Below are 19826 nucleotides of genomic sequence, written 5' to 3'. Positions count from 1 at the left end.
GTATGTGGTCTATCCTGGAGAAGCAACATGTGTCCAAGAAGCCTGGTGCTAGGTTTAATGCCTATAATGCACTCTTCACCATCACAAAGTCTGCTGATGAATCTCTAATGGATATGGCTGCTAGAGTTGAAGCTGCAATGGCTGATATTCAGAATCTGCGCCCTCCTGTTGCTCCTATTGCTGTCCAGTCAAATGGACTTCCTGCCCTCGGATTCACACTCGATTCCTTGGACTCTGAATTACAATCTATGGCTCTCATCCGTGCTCTACCAGAGGAATATAGGCACCTATCTTCAAACTTGCTTATGCAGGACAACCTCGATAAAGAGAAAATCCTCGCAGCATTCCTAGCAGAACAGCAGAATCAAGAGCACGCTGAGCAGCAGTCTGTGAATCGAGCTGCACAGGCTGCATCCTCTTCTAACAAGAAGAAGAATAACTACAGAGCTCCTGTTAGGACTGGGGAACCTAAGGACTACTGTAAGTGGTGTGGTAAAAAGGCGGTTCACTGGCAAGAGGACTGTCCCATTAACCCCCACAACAAAAGGAAAGGCATTCAAGCCAATAAAGCTAAAGTGACAGAGGTAGATGATGATGGGGTGACTGAAAGTGCTGGTTCAGCTACTGCAAGTTCTCTTTCTAATGTACTTTCTGCTTCATCATTTGCTGATACTATGGAATGGAATACAGACACAGGCGCCACTTCTCATATGACTCCACACAGAAACTGGATTCGAAACTATACTCCACATAGAGTTCCAATTCGACTTGCAGATCATACTGTTGTGTATTCTGAAGGAATGGGCGAGGTGCTTTTCACTCCTATTGTTGATGGCAAAGAAGCCAGACAAGTGTTATTTTCTAGAGTCTTACATGTACCTTCACTTAATAACAATCTCCTCTCTGTTCTATATCTCACCAAGCACAAAGGTTTTACTGTACAAATCCTAAAAGATACAATGGAGTTTACTCTTAATGGTTCTGTTCTATTTACTGCTTCAGTCAATAACAAATCAGTTGGTTATCTTAATGGTCTTACTATAAGTAATGGTACAGAGGATGAAAGTGCGCATATTGGTGGTACAACTCTGCCTCTGAATCTTGAGCTTTGGCATAGACGCTTCTTTCACTATAATTATGGTGATGTTAGCAAGCTGTCTAAGAATAAGATGGTTGAGGGCTTTAAACTCGAGTCTAGTGCAAAACCAGACCCAGTATGTGAACCTTGTCTTGGGGGAAAGATGCATGCAAATCCCTTCCCCAGTACTGAGACCCGCGCTTCTGAAGTGTTGGAACTTGTCTTTACGGATGTACATGACACTGGTATCATCTCACATGAAGGCTACCGCTATTGGATTCCGTTCATCTGCGATAAGGCACGCTTTAGAGCAGTAATACCGATGAAGAAAAAGAGTGATGCATTTGCAGCATTCAAGCGGTTCAAGGCCTGGGCTGAGAAGGTTACTGGATTAAAAGTCAAGATACTCAGACACGATAAAGGTGGAGAGTATATATCCAAGGAGTTTGAAAAGTTTTTACAAGATGAAGGAATCGAAGTACAACGCACGGCCAGAAATCGACCTCAGCAAAATGGAGTCGCTGAAAGGCTGAATAGGACATTGGCGGAACTACTGACTGCTATGCTACTGGAATCGGGTTTACCAAAGACATTCTGGGTGGAATGCCTGGCTGCGCTTGTTTATGTGTTGAACCGTTGCCCAACATCAGCTGTTCCAGATGTGACTCCGTATGAAGTCTTCTACAAGAAGAAACCTAATGTGGAGAATCTTCGGGTATGGGGATGCATGGCCTATGTGCATGTTCAAAAGGACAAGAGACTACACCTTGGTTCTCATATGGAAAAGTGTGTGTTCATTGGGTACCCTGAGGGAGTTAAAGGATGGAAGTTCTGGAACCCTGTCACCAAGAAGGTTATCATCAGTGAACGTGCAGACTTTGATGAACGATACATGTACGCATCCAAATCACCAGATAAACCAACTCTTCGTAAAGACTATGTTCCTCCTGAGACTACTCCGAAACAACAACCTCTTAAAGTGACTTCGAGTGCCCCCAATGAATTATTCACTCTGCCAATCCCTATTGATGAATCTGAATCAGACTCTGAATCCAACTCCGAAGTTGATAAGGGCAATGCGCCTAACTCACCTCGACTCGAACATACACCTGGTCCGGATATTCCTGTGACTGAGGATGAATCTGATGAGCAACCAATTGCTATACGACGCCCCGTACGAACTCGGAAACCTCCGGGTGAATGGTGGAAAACCAAACCATCCACATCTCGTGTTCCTGCCAATAATGATGACTCTGATAATTCTAATGACGACTACTACGGGGATGCAGAACTTGCAGCATCAACCACTATCCAAGTGGAACCTCGAAATTATAGAGAGGCAATGCACAGTTCAGAAGCATTCAAGTGGGAGGAGGCTATGAATGATGAAATCTCTGCTCATCTGGCAAACAACACTTGGGATATAGTAGATCTACCACCAGGGGCAAAAGCAATTGGATCAACTTGGGTATTCCGTATTAAACACAATGCTGATGGTTCTATTGAACGATTTAAAGCCCGCCTCTGTGCTCAGGGTTTCAGCCAAAGACCTGGTTTTGACTATCTAGAAACCTATGCTTCCACTCTACGCTGGTCTTCATTACGTCTCGTCCTTGCTTTAGCAGCCATTGATGATATGGAGCTCCGCTCTGTTGACATCTCACATGCTTTCATTAACTCGGACATTGACACCACTATCTACATGAAACAGCCTGAGGGATTCAAGCAAGGTGGACCAGAAAAAGTCTGCAGGCTAAACAAGTCCATTTATGGTTTGAAGCAGTCCCCCCGTCTTTGGAGTGAGAAACTCTGTAGTGTTCTAGTCAAACTTGGCTTTAAACGCTTAGAGTCTGATCCTTGCGTCTACTTGTTTCAAAGAGGCGATATCAAGGTGATTGTACCAGTATGGGTAGACGATATCACTCTTGCTTCTAAAAACTCTGGTGTCCTCAATAAATTCGTCATTGAACTATCCAAGGAGCTCAAACTCCGAGATCTAGGCGAAACTACCTTCTTGCTTGGCATAGGAATCAGGAGAGATCGTCCTAATCGAAAGTTGTACCTCAATGCGAAGCAATACATCATTCGTAAACTGGATGAGTTTGGCATGCAGGATTCTAAACCTGTCAAGACTCCCCTTAACCCCAATGTCACGCTCTCCAAAGAAGATAGTCCACAAACACCAGAGGATAAAGAAGCTATGATTAATGTCCCCTACATGTCGGCTGTTGGCTCCCTATTGTTCTTGTCTATGATCATTCGCGCTGACACCGCTTATGCCACTGGTGTTCTAACTCGATTCAACTCTAATCCCGGACCTGCACACTGGCTTGCTGTAAAGCACTTGCTACGCTATTTGAAGGGAACTATCGACTACGAGTTGGAACTAGGACCAGACCCTACTGCACCAGACTTGATCACAGCTATCAGTGATTCAGACTTGGGTGGTAATAAGGACAATGGGAAGTCAACAACTGGGTACATCATTAAGATTGGATCAGGTGCTGTCAGCTGGAGTAGTAAACTACAACCTGTGGTTACTCTATCCTCTACAGAAGCCGAATTTGTGGCATCTAATGCAGTGGGCAAAGAAGTGTTGGCAATTCGTTCTCTCCTCACCGAGCTTGGTTATAAAGTCGCATCTCCTACCATTATCCATGTCGACAACCAATCCTCCATTCAAGTTGCTAAAAATCCGGAACACCACGGACGAATGAAGCACCTCGATCGGACTTTCTACTGGCTCAGAGAACAAGTCATTCATGGCAAACTTGCCCCTTCTTACCTGCCCACTGAGGATAATCCAGCAGACCTGCTCACAAAGGCCCTTGCAATTCCAAAGGTAGACAAGTTCCGAACTATGATCGGACTTGTCAAACCTATAGCCTCCGACGATGAATAAGGATATACAGTGTTGGGGGGTTGTGATAAAAGAAGAAGAAAAAGTTGTGAAAGTGATGGACTTGTGCTAGATTGCAAAAGTGTTCCATCAGGGGGTTGTGTTGAGCATACTGTAGTGATAGAACACTTTCTACATACATTACACAGCGCCTCATCACTCCTAGTTATCACTGTAGTGACTTACTTAGTGTATAAAGTACTTACAGACATCATTACTTAGTTTTACAACTCATAACTTAGCTATTTCTTTAGTGTTACTGTAGTTAGTTAGTTTTCATAGGTGCGCACAATTGTGGACACCTATTATCACGCCTCATGCGTTTCTAGTACATACCAGACCAAACAAACCTGTATTCCTACTATAGTTGAAAGATACAAATCAATACTCATACTATATTGACTCTGGTCATTGTTACTGTGTTTATTGGAGTACTGAGCAACTACAAGACTCTGTAGCACAACCTACTGAGCTTGTATTAAGGCATTGACATTCTCTGCACTGAGCTGGGTGGCATACTGTTTGGGTTAGCTGAAGGGCGCTCCAGTGTGTTTCAACTTCAACAAGTGCAGTCTCCTTCAACACAAGCAAGGCTTGAAGGATTTACAGGAATGGAATGTCTTGAACAATAGCTGAGAGTGAGAAAATAGTCTGAATTTTTATAGCAGTAAGTGATTTAAAAAGTAAAAAAAATCATGAAAATGACACTTAGCAGATTGAATTTCTGTGAGACCACTATGTGGAGCACCTGACCATAAGGGATTGAAAGGATAGTGATGATTGGTTGTAGTCCTTGTTCCAAGTTGACTGAAGCTATACAAATAATAGATAGCTGAATGGACTGGAGTGCTAGGTTGGAATCCTTGTTTAGGGCAGGTCCTAAAGGATGTAAACCAGGTGATAGCAAGGATGGCAATGGTATAAGGATTGGTTGGGATCCTTGTCCAGGAGCATATTATTGAAGCCTGAAGGATATAAACCAATTGCTGATCATCATAAGATGAAGAAATAAGATCCCTGTGCAGTATAAAACTGAGGGATAGGTTGAAGGATTAATATGTAGTTGACCCCTTGTACAGAAACAAAGCCTGAAGGAAATGGATAAGCCCAAGTGTAAAACTTGTGTGGCTAAGGAAAGGATAGTTTGTGGATGAGGAGAGGATTCTGGATCCAAAGCTCCAAAGCCTTTTAAAGAGGCAAACTTGAAGTGAGGTGATTGATTGAAGTGAGAGATTCACTGAAGTGAGGTGAATCACTGAAGTGAGAGATTCACTGGAGTGAACATTGGAAGCTAAATAAATAGCTCAGATTTGGTGCCCAATATCCTGAGACAATGTGAAATATGGGCAGTAGCTCTTCCTTTTGATTACAAAGTGCTTCAGGAAATGGATTTTATCCAATATCTGAAGAGAATGTAGAGGACTAAACAATCACTGATAAGTGAGAGTTCAAGGGTCCAGACCACCACTGGTGAGGAAAATGACCAGGCCACTATTGGCAAGAGAAAATCTATATCAGAAGTTTCAGCTCCACTGTAGCTATATAGACAATGAGCTGAAGTGAAGGATTGGTGTTAAAATGTGAAGGAGATCCAAGTTGAGCAGAAAAAGCTCTTGAGAAGCCTCCTGAAGAAGGTGAACAAGATGAGGAACTAATCCTGAAATTAGCTGAGAAGCCAATGGTTGAATTCATCAGGAGCTGAATTATGAATAATCAACTTGACAGAGGAGTTGAAGGGTAGCAGCAGGAAGCCAAGGAGAAGGCTGAGAGAGAAGGATATAGACAGATAGGGCTGGATGTATCCTGAATCAACATAGAGCAGCTTGGATATGGAAGTAGTGGAGAGCCAAGGAGATTGAGGGTGATGAGGAATTAGACAAGCATGATGGATAAATCTGAAGAAATTCTGAGTCCTAGCTGGATAAGCTAGATAAGACAGAATATCTCCTGAGTTTACAAATGCTGCAGTCTCAACCCTTCAGACTGATTAGGCTGAATTATATCCAAATATAATGAATGAGTGACAGATTGACTTGTTTAACTCTCAATTATGGATGCTTGTGAGATTGACCTGCAGAGACTCAAATACCAGCTGGATCAGGCTAGATAGAGGAAGCCCATATAGCAGGAATAGGCCTAAATGAGAAGCTGGAGGACAGCCAAGAGGTGCTGAAGATAATCAGGAGTCAGCCTGGATGAGATAGGCTACAGGAAAGCCAAAGGAGGTTCAGAGAGATTATTAGGCAGAAGTCTCTCCAGGGCAATAAGGCATGAAGTGGCCTAAATGGCTCTTGAATCATAGCAAATCACCCTGAATAAGGAGTTGAAAGAAAGCAGGAGGAAGCTGAAAATGCTTAAAAGGTAAATCAGGAAACTCAGCTGATCAGGCTGGATAAGGGCAGGATGTAGAGCAAGGAAAACTTGAGGTAAAGTGATCCAAATAGCTCCTATCATGAGGAATCAGCCTGGATGAGATGATACAGGATACCCAGTAGAGAATGGTGATCCTGAAGAGGTAAATGGGCCTCAAAAAGTCTCAGATAACAGCTAAATGGGCTGAATAGGAGACAGGGAGGAGCCTGAGATGAAGGCAGAGGTGAAGTGGCCCAGATAGGTCAGGCCTGGGTGAGGTGCTACAGCATATCCAGAGGAAGATGGAGGATTTGATGAGTGAAAGAAGCCTCAGGAAGTCCTAGATCTCAACTGATCAGGCTGGATGAGGCACATGAAGGAGGCTGAGAGAAAGGAAGGCATAAATGGCCTGATTGGGCTCTGGATCATAGCAGATCAGGCTGGAGAAGAGGCTGGAGAATACCAAGAGGAAGATATTGATATTGATGAAGGAGATAGGCCTCAGGAAGTTCTAGATCACAGCTGATCAAGCTGGAAGAGCCAGGAAGGCTCCTGAGATGAGTGAGGAGATAGAGTAGCCTGAGCAAGGCCTGGATCATGATAGATCAGGCTGGATAAGAGGCTGAAGGATGCCAGGAGGAGGATGAAGGTGCTGATGAGGGAGATAAGCCTCAGGAGGTCCTAGATCACAGCTGATCAAGCTGGATAAGAGGGAGGAAGGTGTCTGAGATGAGTGAGGAGATGAAGTGCCCTGAATAGGGCCTGGATCATCACAGATCAGGCTGGATAAGAGGTTGGAGGACATCAGGAGGAGGATAGAGGTGCTGATGAGGGAGATAAGCCTCAGGAAGTCCTAGATCACAGCTGATCAGGCTGGATAAGGCATGGATGGCAATGAGGAGCTTAGGAAAGAGATTCCCAAGGTTTCTGAGGGTATCAGGCAAGTGAGAGAGCTGGGATCTGAAGATCAGAGTGAAGGAGGTCCAGGAAAAGGTTGAGATGAAGATGTGCTATGGAATAGCAAGGAGATTGACCAAAAAATGACCAGATCAACCTAGATCTGCCCAAACATCAGTTGAAAACCATGTAAAACACCCATAAAAGATATCATAGACACACTGAGAACCCAGACCTCTAATCTATACACAAAAGACAAGGAAAAATGATGTTGAAGCTGTCAGAGCTATGGCAGGTCCTTGAATCTGAGGCTAGGCCTGTACAGATGAAAGGAGGACCTGGAGGGTGATGTTGAAGCTATCAGAGCTGTGGAAGAAAGCCAGTGTTCTCACCCAAATCACCAAAGTGGCAGGAGATGGTGGTGGTAAGAGAGAAAGGAAGAGCTGATGGGATCACATGATTCTGACCTTTTTCACACAGGCCTCTGCTCAGAAACTCTGGCACCTGACTGAAACAGAACACATGATCAACACATCACCTGATCCAACTGGCCCCATGTGAGGTGCTACCTGTACACATCTGAGGACAGAAGTGAGGTGTGACCTGTACACATGTTGAGAAGTGAGGTCTGGCCTGTACACAACTGAAGAAGTGAGGTGGAAACACCTGTACACAACTGAAGAGGTGAGGAACACAGCCTGTACACTTCTGTAAAAATTCAGGTGGAACCTGTACACATCTGAGGGTGAGACCCTGTGCAGAAGTGAGGTAAAACCTGGAGAGAGATAAATCTGTACACATCTGAAAAGTGAGGTTGTGGAGAAACCTGTACACATTTTCAGAAGTGAGGAATATCTGTAGAGTTTTTGGTGAGAGGCAGCAACTGAATATTTATGTACCTGTCAGAAGTGAGGAGGAGGCCTCCTGTACACTTCCAAGGTACTGAATGAAAGATTCAGTTGCTGGTGGGGATCTGTTGGTTTGCAGAGGCCTCCAGAAACGCTCCCTACCCTTGGAATCCGCCTTCATGTCGACCTGTCAAGACTCCCCTTAACCCCAACGTCACGCTCTCCAAAGAAGATAGTCCACAAACACCAGAGGATAAAGAAGCTATGATTAATGTCCCCTACATGTCGGCTGTTGGCTCCCTGTTGTTCTTGTCTATGATCATTCGCGCTGACACCGCTTATGCTACTGGTGTTCTAACTCGATTCAACTCTAATCCCGGACCTGCACACTGGCTTGCTGTAAAGCACTTGCTACGCTATTTGAAGGGAACTATCGACTACGAGTTGGAACTAGGACCAGACCCTACTGCACCAGACTTGATCACAGCTATCAGTGATTCAGACTTGGGTGGTAATAAGGACAATGGGAAGTCAACAACTGGGTACATCATTAAGATTGGATCAGGTGCTGTCAGCTGGAGTAGTAAACTACAACCTGTGGTTACTCTATCCTCTACAGAAGCCGAATTTGTGGCATCTAATGCAGTGGGCAAAGAAGTGTTGGCAATACGTTCTCTCCTCACCGAGCTTGGTTATAAAGTCGCATCTCCTACCATTATCCATGTCGACAACCAATCCTCCATTCAAGTTGCTAAAAATCCGGAACACCACGGACGAATGAAGCACCTCGATTGGACTTTCTACTGGCTCAGAGAACAAGTCATTCATGGCAAACTTGCTCCTTCTTACCTGCCCACTGAGGATAATCCAGCAGACCTGCTCACAAAGGCCCTTGCAATTCCAAAGGTAGACAAGTTCCGAACTATGATCGGACTTGTCAAACCTATAACCTCCGACGATGAATAAGGATATACAGTGTTGGGGGGTTGTGATAAGAGAAGAAGAAAAAGTTGTGAAAGTGATGGACTTGTGCTAGATTGCAAAAGTGTTCCATCAGGGGGTTGTGTTGAGCATACTGTAGTGATAGAACACTTTCTACATACATTACACAGCGCCTCATCACTCCTAGTTATCACTGTAGTGACTTACTTAGTGTATAAAGTACTTACAGACATCATTACTTAGTTTTACAACTCATAACTTAGCTATTTCTTTAGTGTTACTGTAGTTAGTTAGTTTTCATAGGTGCGCACAATTGTGGACACCTATTATCACGCCTCATGCGTTTCTAGTACATACAAGACCAAACAAACCTGTATTCCTACTATAGTTGAAAAATACAAATCAATCCTCACTCTATATTGACTTCTGTCATATCTACAGTGTTTATTGGAGTACTGAGCAACTATAAGGCTTGTAGTCCAACCTACTAGTCTTGTATTAAGGCATTGACAATCTGTGCACTGAGCTGGGTGGCATACTGCTTGGGTTAGCTGAAGGGCGCTCCAGTGTGTTTCAACTTCAACAAGTGCAATCTCCTTCAACAGTTTAGCCAAAACTTGAGCCCAAGGGCCCCTAAATTGCGGATCATGAAGCGCCCTACTACAAGGTACATGGTGAGGTAAGGAGTAAGTAGCATACTACAAGTACAGAGTAAGAAAGAAATGAAATTACAAGTACAATAGAGGGATGGGAGGGAGGGTGACAAGAAAAAAGCGCAGATCAAGCTAGATCTGCTCAGATAACAGTCAGTACCTAGTAGAATGAAAGATCAGAGCTGATCTGCGCACTGAGAGCCCTGATATCCGAAGATCTGACAATCTGAAGGTGATATGAAGCAGTAGATGTGGTCAGATCTGTATGGATGTGTTGTGAGCTCTGTACAGTGGAGAGATCAGTGATAGTGGCGGAGCCATACCAGAAAATCCGTAATCTGAGACTCTAGAACGAAGCCTGTGGTCTGTACAGATGTAGGAGAGGCTGGTGGGGTGATGTTAGAGCTATCAGAGCTGTGGGGAGTGTGCAGATGTCCTACCCAAGTCCGAAGATGGTGGGGGAAAGGAAGGAAGAAGGACAGAGTCAGATGACACTCCTGATCAAGCTAATCACAGGCCTCTGCTCGGAACTCCGGCACCTGTGATTGCCAGAAGTGCCCCATGACCTGCCTTGATCATCTGACAACAAGTTACCAAAACTTCGGAATTGCAAAGTCGAAGTTGGTGTGTAAAAGTACACACTGCCGGAGCAGTAGTAAAGATAATGACAAACGGATTGCATAGCGTTGTTCCTGACGTGTTCCTGCTGTAGTCTACCCACGCACGCGTGTATATAGCGCGAGGACGACGAGCTATAAATAAAACAAACTCGAAGCTCCAGAATAAAAAGTTGAGCATTCTCAAGAAAAAGTGTTCATAGTGTGAGATCTGATCAAGATATGAACAAGGTGATTGTTGGAGGTGATTGGGGGAGTGGTAATCGAGATATTAGCAGGTGGTAGTGATGGTAGGACAAGTGGAACAACAGCAATTAGATGTATTCATGTGCACTATTGAAGTGATGAACACAGATCTAATTGCTGTGGTGTATCTGTTGTTTGCAGAGGCCTCCAGAAACGCTCCCTACCCTTGGAATCCGCCTTCATGTCGACCTATGCTAGTTTTCACTCAGGGGAGGTGTGTTTAGCCAAAACTTGAGCCCAAGGGCCCCTAAATTGCGGATCATGAAGCGCTATAAGAAAGCTATGGATTGTTGTTGAGGGGTGGATGGTGGTGAAGAGAAATGTGAATGAGACGCGAGGTGAAAGGGAATAATACTATGAGGTCATCATGAGGATTGGTGTCTCCTAATGGCAGCTAGTTCAAGTTCAGCTCTAACTGCAGGATTATCTCTAATGTAGATCTTCCAAGCAGATGATGACCATCTCCCTAGAGCCATGATGATCATCTCTTGAAGTCCGAGTCCTGCATAGAAAGTAGCGCCCCCAGCACGTCCAGAGTGGCCTCCAAACTCTTTACTAAGGACAGCAAAGAACATAGAGTCAAACCAGCCTCTGGTAGGGACATTACCATCTTCAAGAATGAACAAAGCAGGTCTAGCACCATGGAGTTTATCCCTAGCAGTAGCGTATTCCTTCAGTAGAGTAACTGGATCAGCAACTTGTTGAGAACAGAACAAGATATCAGTTCCCTGATAGAATGGATCACCCTTATGATATGGTAAGTGGTAGCCAGCTCTCCCAGCCTCAAACTTGAGGGTGGAGCGCTTTATTACCTTCCTCCAATCTCGGAGTGACTTCTGATTAGGGAATGTGAGTTCACCAACTCTATGACATCCATAGAAGCAGCAGCTTATGAGGGTTGCAAACAGAAGATGATTGTAAGACTTGGTTTTAAGTTCAAGGAACTGTTGAAGGTGTGAAGTGCGGAGTGGTGGCTTCCTTTTGACAGGGTCAGCTCTAACCTTCTTGGAACCACGGATTGTAGCTTGTACAAGAGGATGGGAACGAGATTCATCAAAGTGGGGATAGACATCTTTCAGATAGTGCCTTGCACCAGTAAGATATTTTGGACCAGAAGCTTTGTGCCTTGATGTAAAGGCAATGTACCTGGATAGAGTGGATGGAGTAGGGTCCAGAGAGAGGTTGTGAGAGGTACAGAAGCGGACATAGTCCCTAGCACCAGTAGAGTAGTTGTTTTTAGTTGACTGTTCAATTGCATGAGATTGGAGAAAGAGGACAAGATCATCTAATTTGTTCAAGTCCATAGGTGGGTGGACAGAGGGGCCATTCCGGCGGCTCTGCCCACCCAATGCCTCTAAAAGCACCCTCTCCATCGCGCCGGCAGGAGCTCTCTAGGAGGCTCAAATAAGCGGACGCGTTCTGAGGGGAATTGAAGCTTGTAATCATCAAGCAAAAGTCGGGACAACAAATCAGCTCTGATGTTAGATTTACCAGCAATATGGCGGACTCTGATATCTATCCCAGTCTTGAGAACAATGGCAGCAATGGCCAGGAGAATGGAGTTGTGAGAAGACTCTCTAGTGGAAAGTGAGTTGAGCACTTGAACTGAATCCAGACTGTCAGAGTAGATGAGGACATGTTGAGGAGGAGAGGGTTTGGAAGCAATGTGATGAAACAGACAGAGGATGGAGAGGAGTTCTCTGAAGAAGATGTCTACAACTGGACTGCCCTCAGTGGGATGAAGCTGATAACAGAAACCATTTCCTGCATAGACATAGGAAAGGCCAATGTTACTTGCATCAGTCCAACCCACAAAGTCTGCTTCACTGTCATGCCATCTCTGAGCATCTACAAATCGGATTCCAATAGCAGTCTGTAGGAGATCTGAGAACCAAGTCAAATCCCTGTAAACTTCACCATTGATAGGAATAGCTCGGAACTGAAGAGTCTTTCCACTCATTTTCCTGTACATCTCTGTCAATGCAGGTCTAGCCCATGGGAGAACATTCAAGGACCAGTTCAGTGAACCAGCTAGGTGTTGCCAATCTCTGAGAGCAGCCTGGCGCTTTGGGGAGGAGAGGAATGAGGTGATGTCTGCTACAAGACCCTGGATAGACTCAGAAGAGAGTGAGATGGATCCCTTGACAATATCTACCCAGAATCCAATGATCTTTAGAGTGACTCCATGCTCCTGTTTCTTGTCTTCATAAGGACACAAGATCATGTCCCAGAATACAAGGAGTTGGACCTGTCTCTTAGGGCGGAGTTGATCATGGAACAGTAACAGATTCCTCTTAAAGTCCCAGCCATAGAAATCATCCATATAGACATGGAGACCAATGATCCCAAGCTTCTCAGAGCCAAACCAACACATTAGAGATGAGAGGCTGCACCAACAGCGGGGTGAAGTCCTGGTTCCAAACACCAAACGTCGGACTATGTGATATCTACCATCAACCTCCACAACTTGACATAACTGCCAGAGGGGATGACCAGGGAGGTTGAGGAAAGCTTTAGAGACATCACTTTTGAAGAGAATGAGTTCTTCATCAGGATGCTCTTTCAAGATATCATTAAGTACTTGACCATAGGTGTGCATATCATCATACTTGACTTTTCCCTCTGCTTTAGGGATGTTGTCATTAAGGCCAGAGCCAGTATGGTCCATAACAACTCGAGGTTTTCCTTTCTGCCAGACCACAAACATGGGAGAAACTTTCATCCCAGGTAAAAGTACAAAATCTTCAGGTAGAGCTTCAGACCATCTCCCAGCTGCAACTTCCTGATCTCTGTGAGCTCTCAGTGCAACAAAGTCTTGAGGCTCAGAGACATAGTTATCCAGTTTTTGCTTAGACTCTACTTCCCACTCTGCCTCATAGAAAGGCCAGAAACCCTCTCTCAAGGAGCGCATCACAGAGGCTACAAAGGGCTGATTGGGATGGGAAGCAAGGAGACTCTCCAATCTGTCAACATTGAAAGGAGTCTCAACTTTGATGTATGGAGCCATAGCTTTGAGAGTGGATTGAATCTGAGGATTGTTCAAGAGATGTTCAGGAGGTGAAGGAAGTGGAGGTGCAGTCAAAGTGGATTGGATACTGGGAGGAATGATTTCTGAAGAACTAGATGAAGTAGACCATAAATAACCACGCCTAAACCGGGGTATAGAGTTGCTAGAACCGGAGTTTGACTCTGGAGTAGCTCTCTTAGTACCAGCTAATGATCTAGGCCCTGCCAGAGCGGTTTCTACCCTCTGATCTACTGTGCTTAAGCTTCTCATAGCAGGATTGGGAGTCAACTGCTTTGTGGGGCTCTCCACAGACACTACAGAAGCCATGCTTGCGGCGATTTGGACATGGGGAAGTGCATTTCCCTTCATTCCAAAGGATACAAGGAGTATCCTGGCGCTTTGAAGCAGAAGAAGTGCTAGGAGAGGAGCTGGGACGTTTTCTAGCACTGAGAAGTTCCTTAAGCAACAGAAGTCTGAAGTTTTCTGCATTTCCAAGGTCAAAGGGAGTGTTAGAAGCTTTCTGGCGCGCCTCCCTGTCCACTCTAAAGGCAATAGAGGGATCTGATGGAGCAGCTCTGAAAAACTCCATAATAGATGCCTTGTATGCAGAAAGCTCACTCTGACGATGGGGATAGATCTTAAGCACTGGGGCAAGCCAGGCATCAAAAACTCGGAGCCACTGTGCTTCAGATGTGACAGGGAGAGAACGGATTGAGTGCTCCTTCTTGACCAGTTTGTACTCTGAGCCAAAGGTAGTGCTATCATCAAAGATGCTAGTGTAACTAGTGATGGAAGCATGGATCTTTTCAAAGTCCACATACCTATCCTTGACAATGAGTTTGAGTAAGGACTGAGGTAGGGGATCAGTGAATGGCTGGGCAGAGAGTAAACTGACTGTGGTGTCAACATGACTGTCCACAGTGAAGAGCATCCGCAATTTCCAAGTCTCAGAAACAGTGGGAGAGAGGATATCTGAAGAAGTGAGGGCAGAGAGATGAGGAGCTGCCTCCAGGAGACTGGGAGGGAGTCCAGAGGATGTACCAGGAGAGGAGGAACTCTGAGTTTGACCAACAAGTTTGAGAAGAGCTTGTTGCAGAGAGTTGCTTCTGTCCTGATGAGCATCCTGCTCCATCTGATCTGCTTCAGCTTCAGCAGCAGCAAGCTGGAGTGCATTCTCAGCAAGCTCTCTCTCCATGAGGGCCCAAGCAGCCTCATTAACAGCTTTCTCAGTTGACACAAGTGGTCCATCACTAATTCTACTCTTAGAGGCAGCAGCAGCAGCAACCCTGGCAGCTTTGGCAGCTGCAACTCTCTCCCTAGAGGCTCTGAGATGATCCCTTTGGATCTCCTGAATTTGGCCAATGAAGTCTCTAACAACAGTGGGATCATCAGTGAGGGATCTAAGGGCTCTGAAAGCATCATTGGGAGAGAGTTCATTGTTCCTGTACTGCTCAACAACCTGACCAAGGGCCTCAGCAGTGAGGCGGACCTGTTCCAGGGCATCAGGAGGCGTGAGAGCGGCGGAAATGCGATCCTGTAAAGGTATTTGATGGGATGAGTGATGGGAATGAGTAGAAAGTGCAATGGAAGCTTCTCTGTGCTCAGATCCTGTGACTTGGGGGGCAGTACCAGCTTCTGGGATGACTTGTAGGCGCTCCTGAAGGGTTCTAGGCCTGATCCGGACAGATCGGAGTTCAGGGGAGGGTCTAGAAGCGATGTAGGAGGTAGATTGAGCAGGCTGTGTTGAAGGAGACTGCACTTGTTGAAGTTGAAACACACGGAGCGCCCTTCAGCTAACCCAAACAGTATGCCACCCAGCTCAGTGCAGAGAATGTCAATGCCTTAATACAAGCTCAGTAGGTTGTGCTACAGAGTCTTGTAGTTGCTCAGTACTCCAATAAACACAGTAACAATGACCAGAGTCAATATAGTATGAGTATTGATTTGTATCTTTCAACTATAGTAGGAATACAGGTTTGTTTGGTCTTGTATGTACTAGAAACGCATGAGGCGTGATAATGGGTGTCCACAATTGTGCGCACCTATGAAAACTAACTAACTACAGTAACACTAAAGAAATAGCTAAGTTATGAGTTGTAAAACTAAGTAATGATGTCTGTAAGTACTTTGTACACTAAGTAAGTCACTACAGTGATAACTAGGAGTGATGAAGCGCTGTGTAATGTATGTAGAAAGTGTTCTATCACTACAGTATGCTCAACACAACCCCCTGATGGAACACTTTTGCAATCTAGCACAAGTCCATCACTTTCACAACTTTTTCTTCTTCTCTTATCACAACCCCCCAACACTGTATATCCTTATTCATCGTCGGAGGTTATAGGTTTGACAAGTCCGATCATAGTTCGGAACTTGTCTACCTTTGGAATTGCAAGGGCCTTTGTGAGCAGGTCTGCTGGATTATCCTCAGTGGGCAGGTAAGAAGGGGCAAGTTTGTTAGGATTCAATCCTGACACCCTAATGAGGTGTAAATGGTATTATGCAAAATTCCATCAACCAAGGCAAAAGAAGATAGTAAGTCCTTAAGAAGTGTTGATTGGATGGCCACTGTTACCATATGTAAAGTCCTCATTAGTTGAACCAAGGTCGGATAGCTCAGTTGGTTAGAGCATCTGGAATATAACCAGAAGGTCCTGGGTTCAATCCCCAGTCTGGTCACTTTGTTTTCAGTCATGACTTTAACAGGTTATGGGCCCCGGAGCGCTAGCCTCGGGGATGATTGATTACATAAGTGTGTCAGATTGGGAGGGTGTGTTAGGATTCAATCCTGACACCCTAATGAGGTGTAAATGGTATTATGCAAAATTCCATCAACCAAGGCAAAAGAAGATAGTAAGTCCTTAAGAAGTGTTGATTGGATGGCCACTGTTACCATATGTAAAGTCCTCATTAGTTGAACCAAGGTCGGGTAGCTCAGTTGGTTAGAGCATCTGGAATATAACCAGAAGGTCCTGGGTTCAATCCCCAGTCTGGTCACTTTGTTTTCAGTCATGACTTTAACAAAGTTTGCCATGAATGACTTGTTCTCTGAGCCAGTAGAAAGTCCGATCGAGGTGCTTCATTCGTCCGTGGTGTTCCGGATTTTTAGCAACTTGAATGGAGGATTGGTTGTCGACATGGATAATGGTAGGAGATGCGACTTTATAACCAAGCTCGGTGAGGAGAGAACGAATTGCCAACACTTCTTTGCCCACTGCATTAGATGCCACAAATTCGGCTTCTGTAGAGGATAGAGTAACCACAGGTTGTAGTTTACTACTCCAGCTGACAGCACCTGATCCAATCTTAATGATGTACCCAGTTGTTGACTTCCCATTGTCCTTATTACCACCCAAGTCTGAATCACTGATAGCTGTGATCAAGTCTGGTGCAGTAGGATCTGGTCCCAGTTCCAACTCGTAGTCGATAGTTCCCTTCAAATAGCGTAGCAAGTGCTTTACAGCAAGCCAGTGTGCAGGTCCGGGATTAGAGTTGAATCGAGTTAGAACACCAGTGGCAAATGCGATGTCTGCACGAAGAATCATTGCCAGGAACAGTAGGGAGCCAACAGCTGACATGTAGGGGATGTTAATCATTGCTTCTTTATCCTCTGGTGTCTTTGGACTATCTTCTTTAGAGAGGCTGACAGTGGGGTTCAAGGGAGTCTTTACTGGTTTAGAGTCTTTCATACTGAACTCTTCCAGTTTCCGAATGATGTATTGCTTCGCATTGAGATACAACTTTCGATTAGGACGATCTCTCCTGATTCCTATGCCGAGCAAGAAGGTGGTTTCGCCCAAGTCTCGGAGTTTGAGCTCCTTTGACAGTTCAATGACAAACTTATCAAGTACACCAGGATCTTTACAAGCAAGAGTGATATCATCAACCCATACTGGTACAATCACCTTGATATTGCCTCTTTGAAACAAGTAGACACAAGGATCAGACTCTAAGCGTTTAAAGCCAAGTTTGACTAGAACACTACAGAGTTTCTCACTCCAAAGACGGGGTGACTGCTTCAAACCATAAATGGACTTGTTTAGCCTGCAGACTTTTTCTGGTCCACCTTGCTTGAATCCCTCTGGCTGTTTCATATAGATGGTGGTGTCGATGTCCGAGTTAATGAATGCATGTGAGATGTCAACAGAGCGAAGCTCCATATCATCAATTGCTGCTAAAGCAAGGACAAGACGTAATGAGGACCAGCGCAGAGTGGAAGCATAGGTTTCCAAATAGTCAAAACCAGGTCTTTGGCTGAAACCCTGAGCACAGAGGCGGGCTTTAAATCGTTCAATAGAACCATCAGCATTGTGTTTAATCCGGAATACCCAAGTAGACCCAATTGCTTTCTCTCCTGGTGGGAGGTCAACGATATCCCAAGTGTTATTAGCAAGATGAGCAGAGATTTCATCATTCATAGCTTCCTCCCACTTGAATGCTTCTGAACTGTGCATTGCCTCTCTATAATTTCGAGGTTCCACTTGTTGAGTGGAGATTGATGCAAGTTCAGCATCCCTGTAGTAGTCGTCATTAGAATCATCAGAGTCATCATTAGGAGCTGGTACACGGGAAGAGGATGGTTTTGTTTTCCACCATTCACCAGGAGGTCGACATGAAGGCGGATTCCAAGGGTAGGGAGCGTTTCTGGAGGCCTCTGCAAACCAACAGATCCCCACCAGCAACTGAATCTTTCATTCAGTACCTTGGAAGTGTACAGGAGGCCTCCTCCTCACTTCTGACAGGTACATAAATATTCAGTTGCTGCCTCTCACCAAAAACTCTACAGATATTCCTCACTTCTGAAAATGTGTACAGGTTTCTCCACAACCTCACTTTTCAGCTGTGTACAGATTTATCTCTCTCTCTCCAGGTTTTACCTCACTTCTGTACAGGGTCTCACCCTCAGATGTGTACAGGTTCCACCTGATTTTTTACAGAAGTGTACAGGCTGTGTTCCTCACCTCTTCAGTTGTGTACAGGTGTTTCCACCTCACTTCTTCAGTTGTGTACAGGCCAGACCTCACTTCTCAACATGTGTACAGGTCACACCTCACTTCTGTCCTCAGATGTGTACAGGTAGCACCTCACATGGGGCCAGTTGGATCAGGTGATGTGTTGATCATGTGTTCTGTTTCAGTCAGGTGCCAGAGTTTCTGAGCAGAGGCCTGTGTGAAAAAGGTCAGAATCATGTGATCCCATCAGCTCTTCCTTTCTCTCTTACCACCACCATCTCCTGCCACTTTGGTGATTTGGGTGAGAACACTGGCTTTCTTCCACAGCTCTGATAGCTTCAACATCATCCTCCAGGTCCTCCTTTCATCTGTACAGGCCTAGCCTCAGATTCAAGGACCTGTCATAGCTCTGATAGCTTCAACATCATTTCTTCTTGTCTTTTGTGTATAGATTAGAGGTCTGGGTTCTCAGTGTGTTTATGATATCTTTTATGGGTGTTTTACATGGTTTTCAACTGATGTTTGGGCAGATCTAGGTTGATCTGGTCCTTTTTTGGTCAATCTCCTTGCTATTCCATAGCACATCTTCATCTCAACCTTTCCCTGGACCTCCTTCACTCTGATCTTCAGATCCCAGCTCTCTCACTTGCCTGATACCCTCAGAAACCTTGGGAATCTCTTTCCTAAGCTCCTCATTGCCATCCATGCCTTATCCAGCCTGATCAGCTGTGATCTAGGACTTCCTGAGGCTTATCTCCCTCATCAGCACCTCTATCCTCCTCCTGATGTCCTCCAACCTCTTATCCAGCCTGATCTGTGATGATCCAGGCCCTATTCAGGGCACTTCATCTCCTCACTCATCTCAGACACCTTCCTCCCTCTTATCCAGCTTGATCAGCTGTGATCTAGGACCTCCTGAGGCTTATCTCCCTCATCAGCACCTTCATCCTCCTCCTGGCATCCTTCAGCCTCTTATCCAGCCTGATCTATCATGATCCAGGCCCTGCTCAGGCTACTCTATCTCCTCACTCATCTCAGGAGCCTTCCTGGCTCTTCCAGCTTGATCAGCTGTGATGATCTAGAACTTCCTGAGGCCTATCTCCTTCATCAATATCAATATCTTCCTCTTGGTATTCTCCAGCCTCTTCTCCAGCCTGATCTGCTATGATCCAGAGCCCAATCAGGCCATTTATGCCTTCCTTTCTCTCAGCCTCCTTCATGTGCCTCATCCAGCCTGATCAGTTGAGATCTAGGACTTCCTGAGGCTCCTTTCACTCATCAAATCCTCCATCTTCCTCTGGATATCCTGTAGCACCTCACCCAGGACCTACCTGG

At 45.2% G+C, this 19826-nt stretch overlaps 2 non-coding genes across 2 annotated transcripts; both read left to right on the top strand.

The window, feature by feature from the left end:
* Nucleotides 1–16144: 16144 nt before the first annotated feature.
* On the top strand, nt 16145–16218 carry C8R40DRAFT_t118. Its single transcript has one exon. It is a non-coding gene; the product is annotated as a tRNA-Ile (tRNA).
* Nucleotides 16219–16462: 244 nt separating this feature from the next.
* C8R40DRAFT_t119 lies at nt 16463–16536 on the top strand. The gene has a single exon. It is a non-coding gene; the product is annotated as a tRNA-Ile (tRNA).
* Nucleotides 16537–19826: the final 3290 nt, after the last annotated feature.

The sequence above is a fragment of the Lentinula edodes genome (genome assembly GCF_021015755.1).
Source record: "Lentinula edodes strain Le(Bin) 0899 ss11 chromosome Unknown C8R40scaffold_15, whole genome shotgun sequence".
NCBI classification, from domain to species: domain Eukaryota; kingdom Fungi; phylum Basidiomycota; class Agaricomycetes; order Agaricales; family Omphalotaceae; genus Lentinula; species Lentinula edodes.
This window is presented reverse-complemented; position numbering and strand designations above follow the sequence as displayed.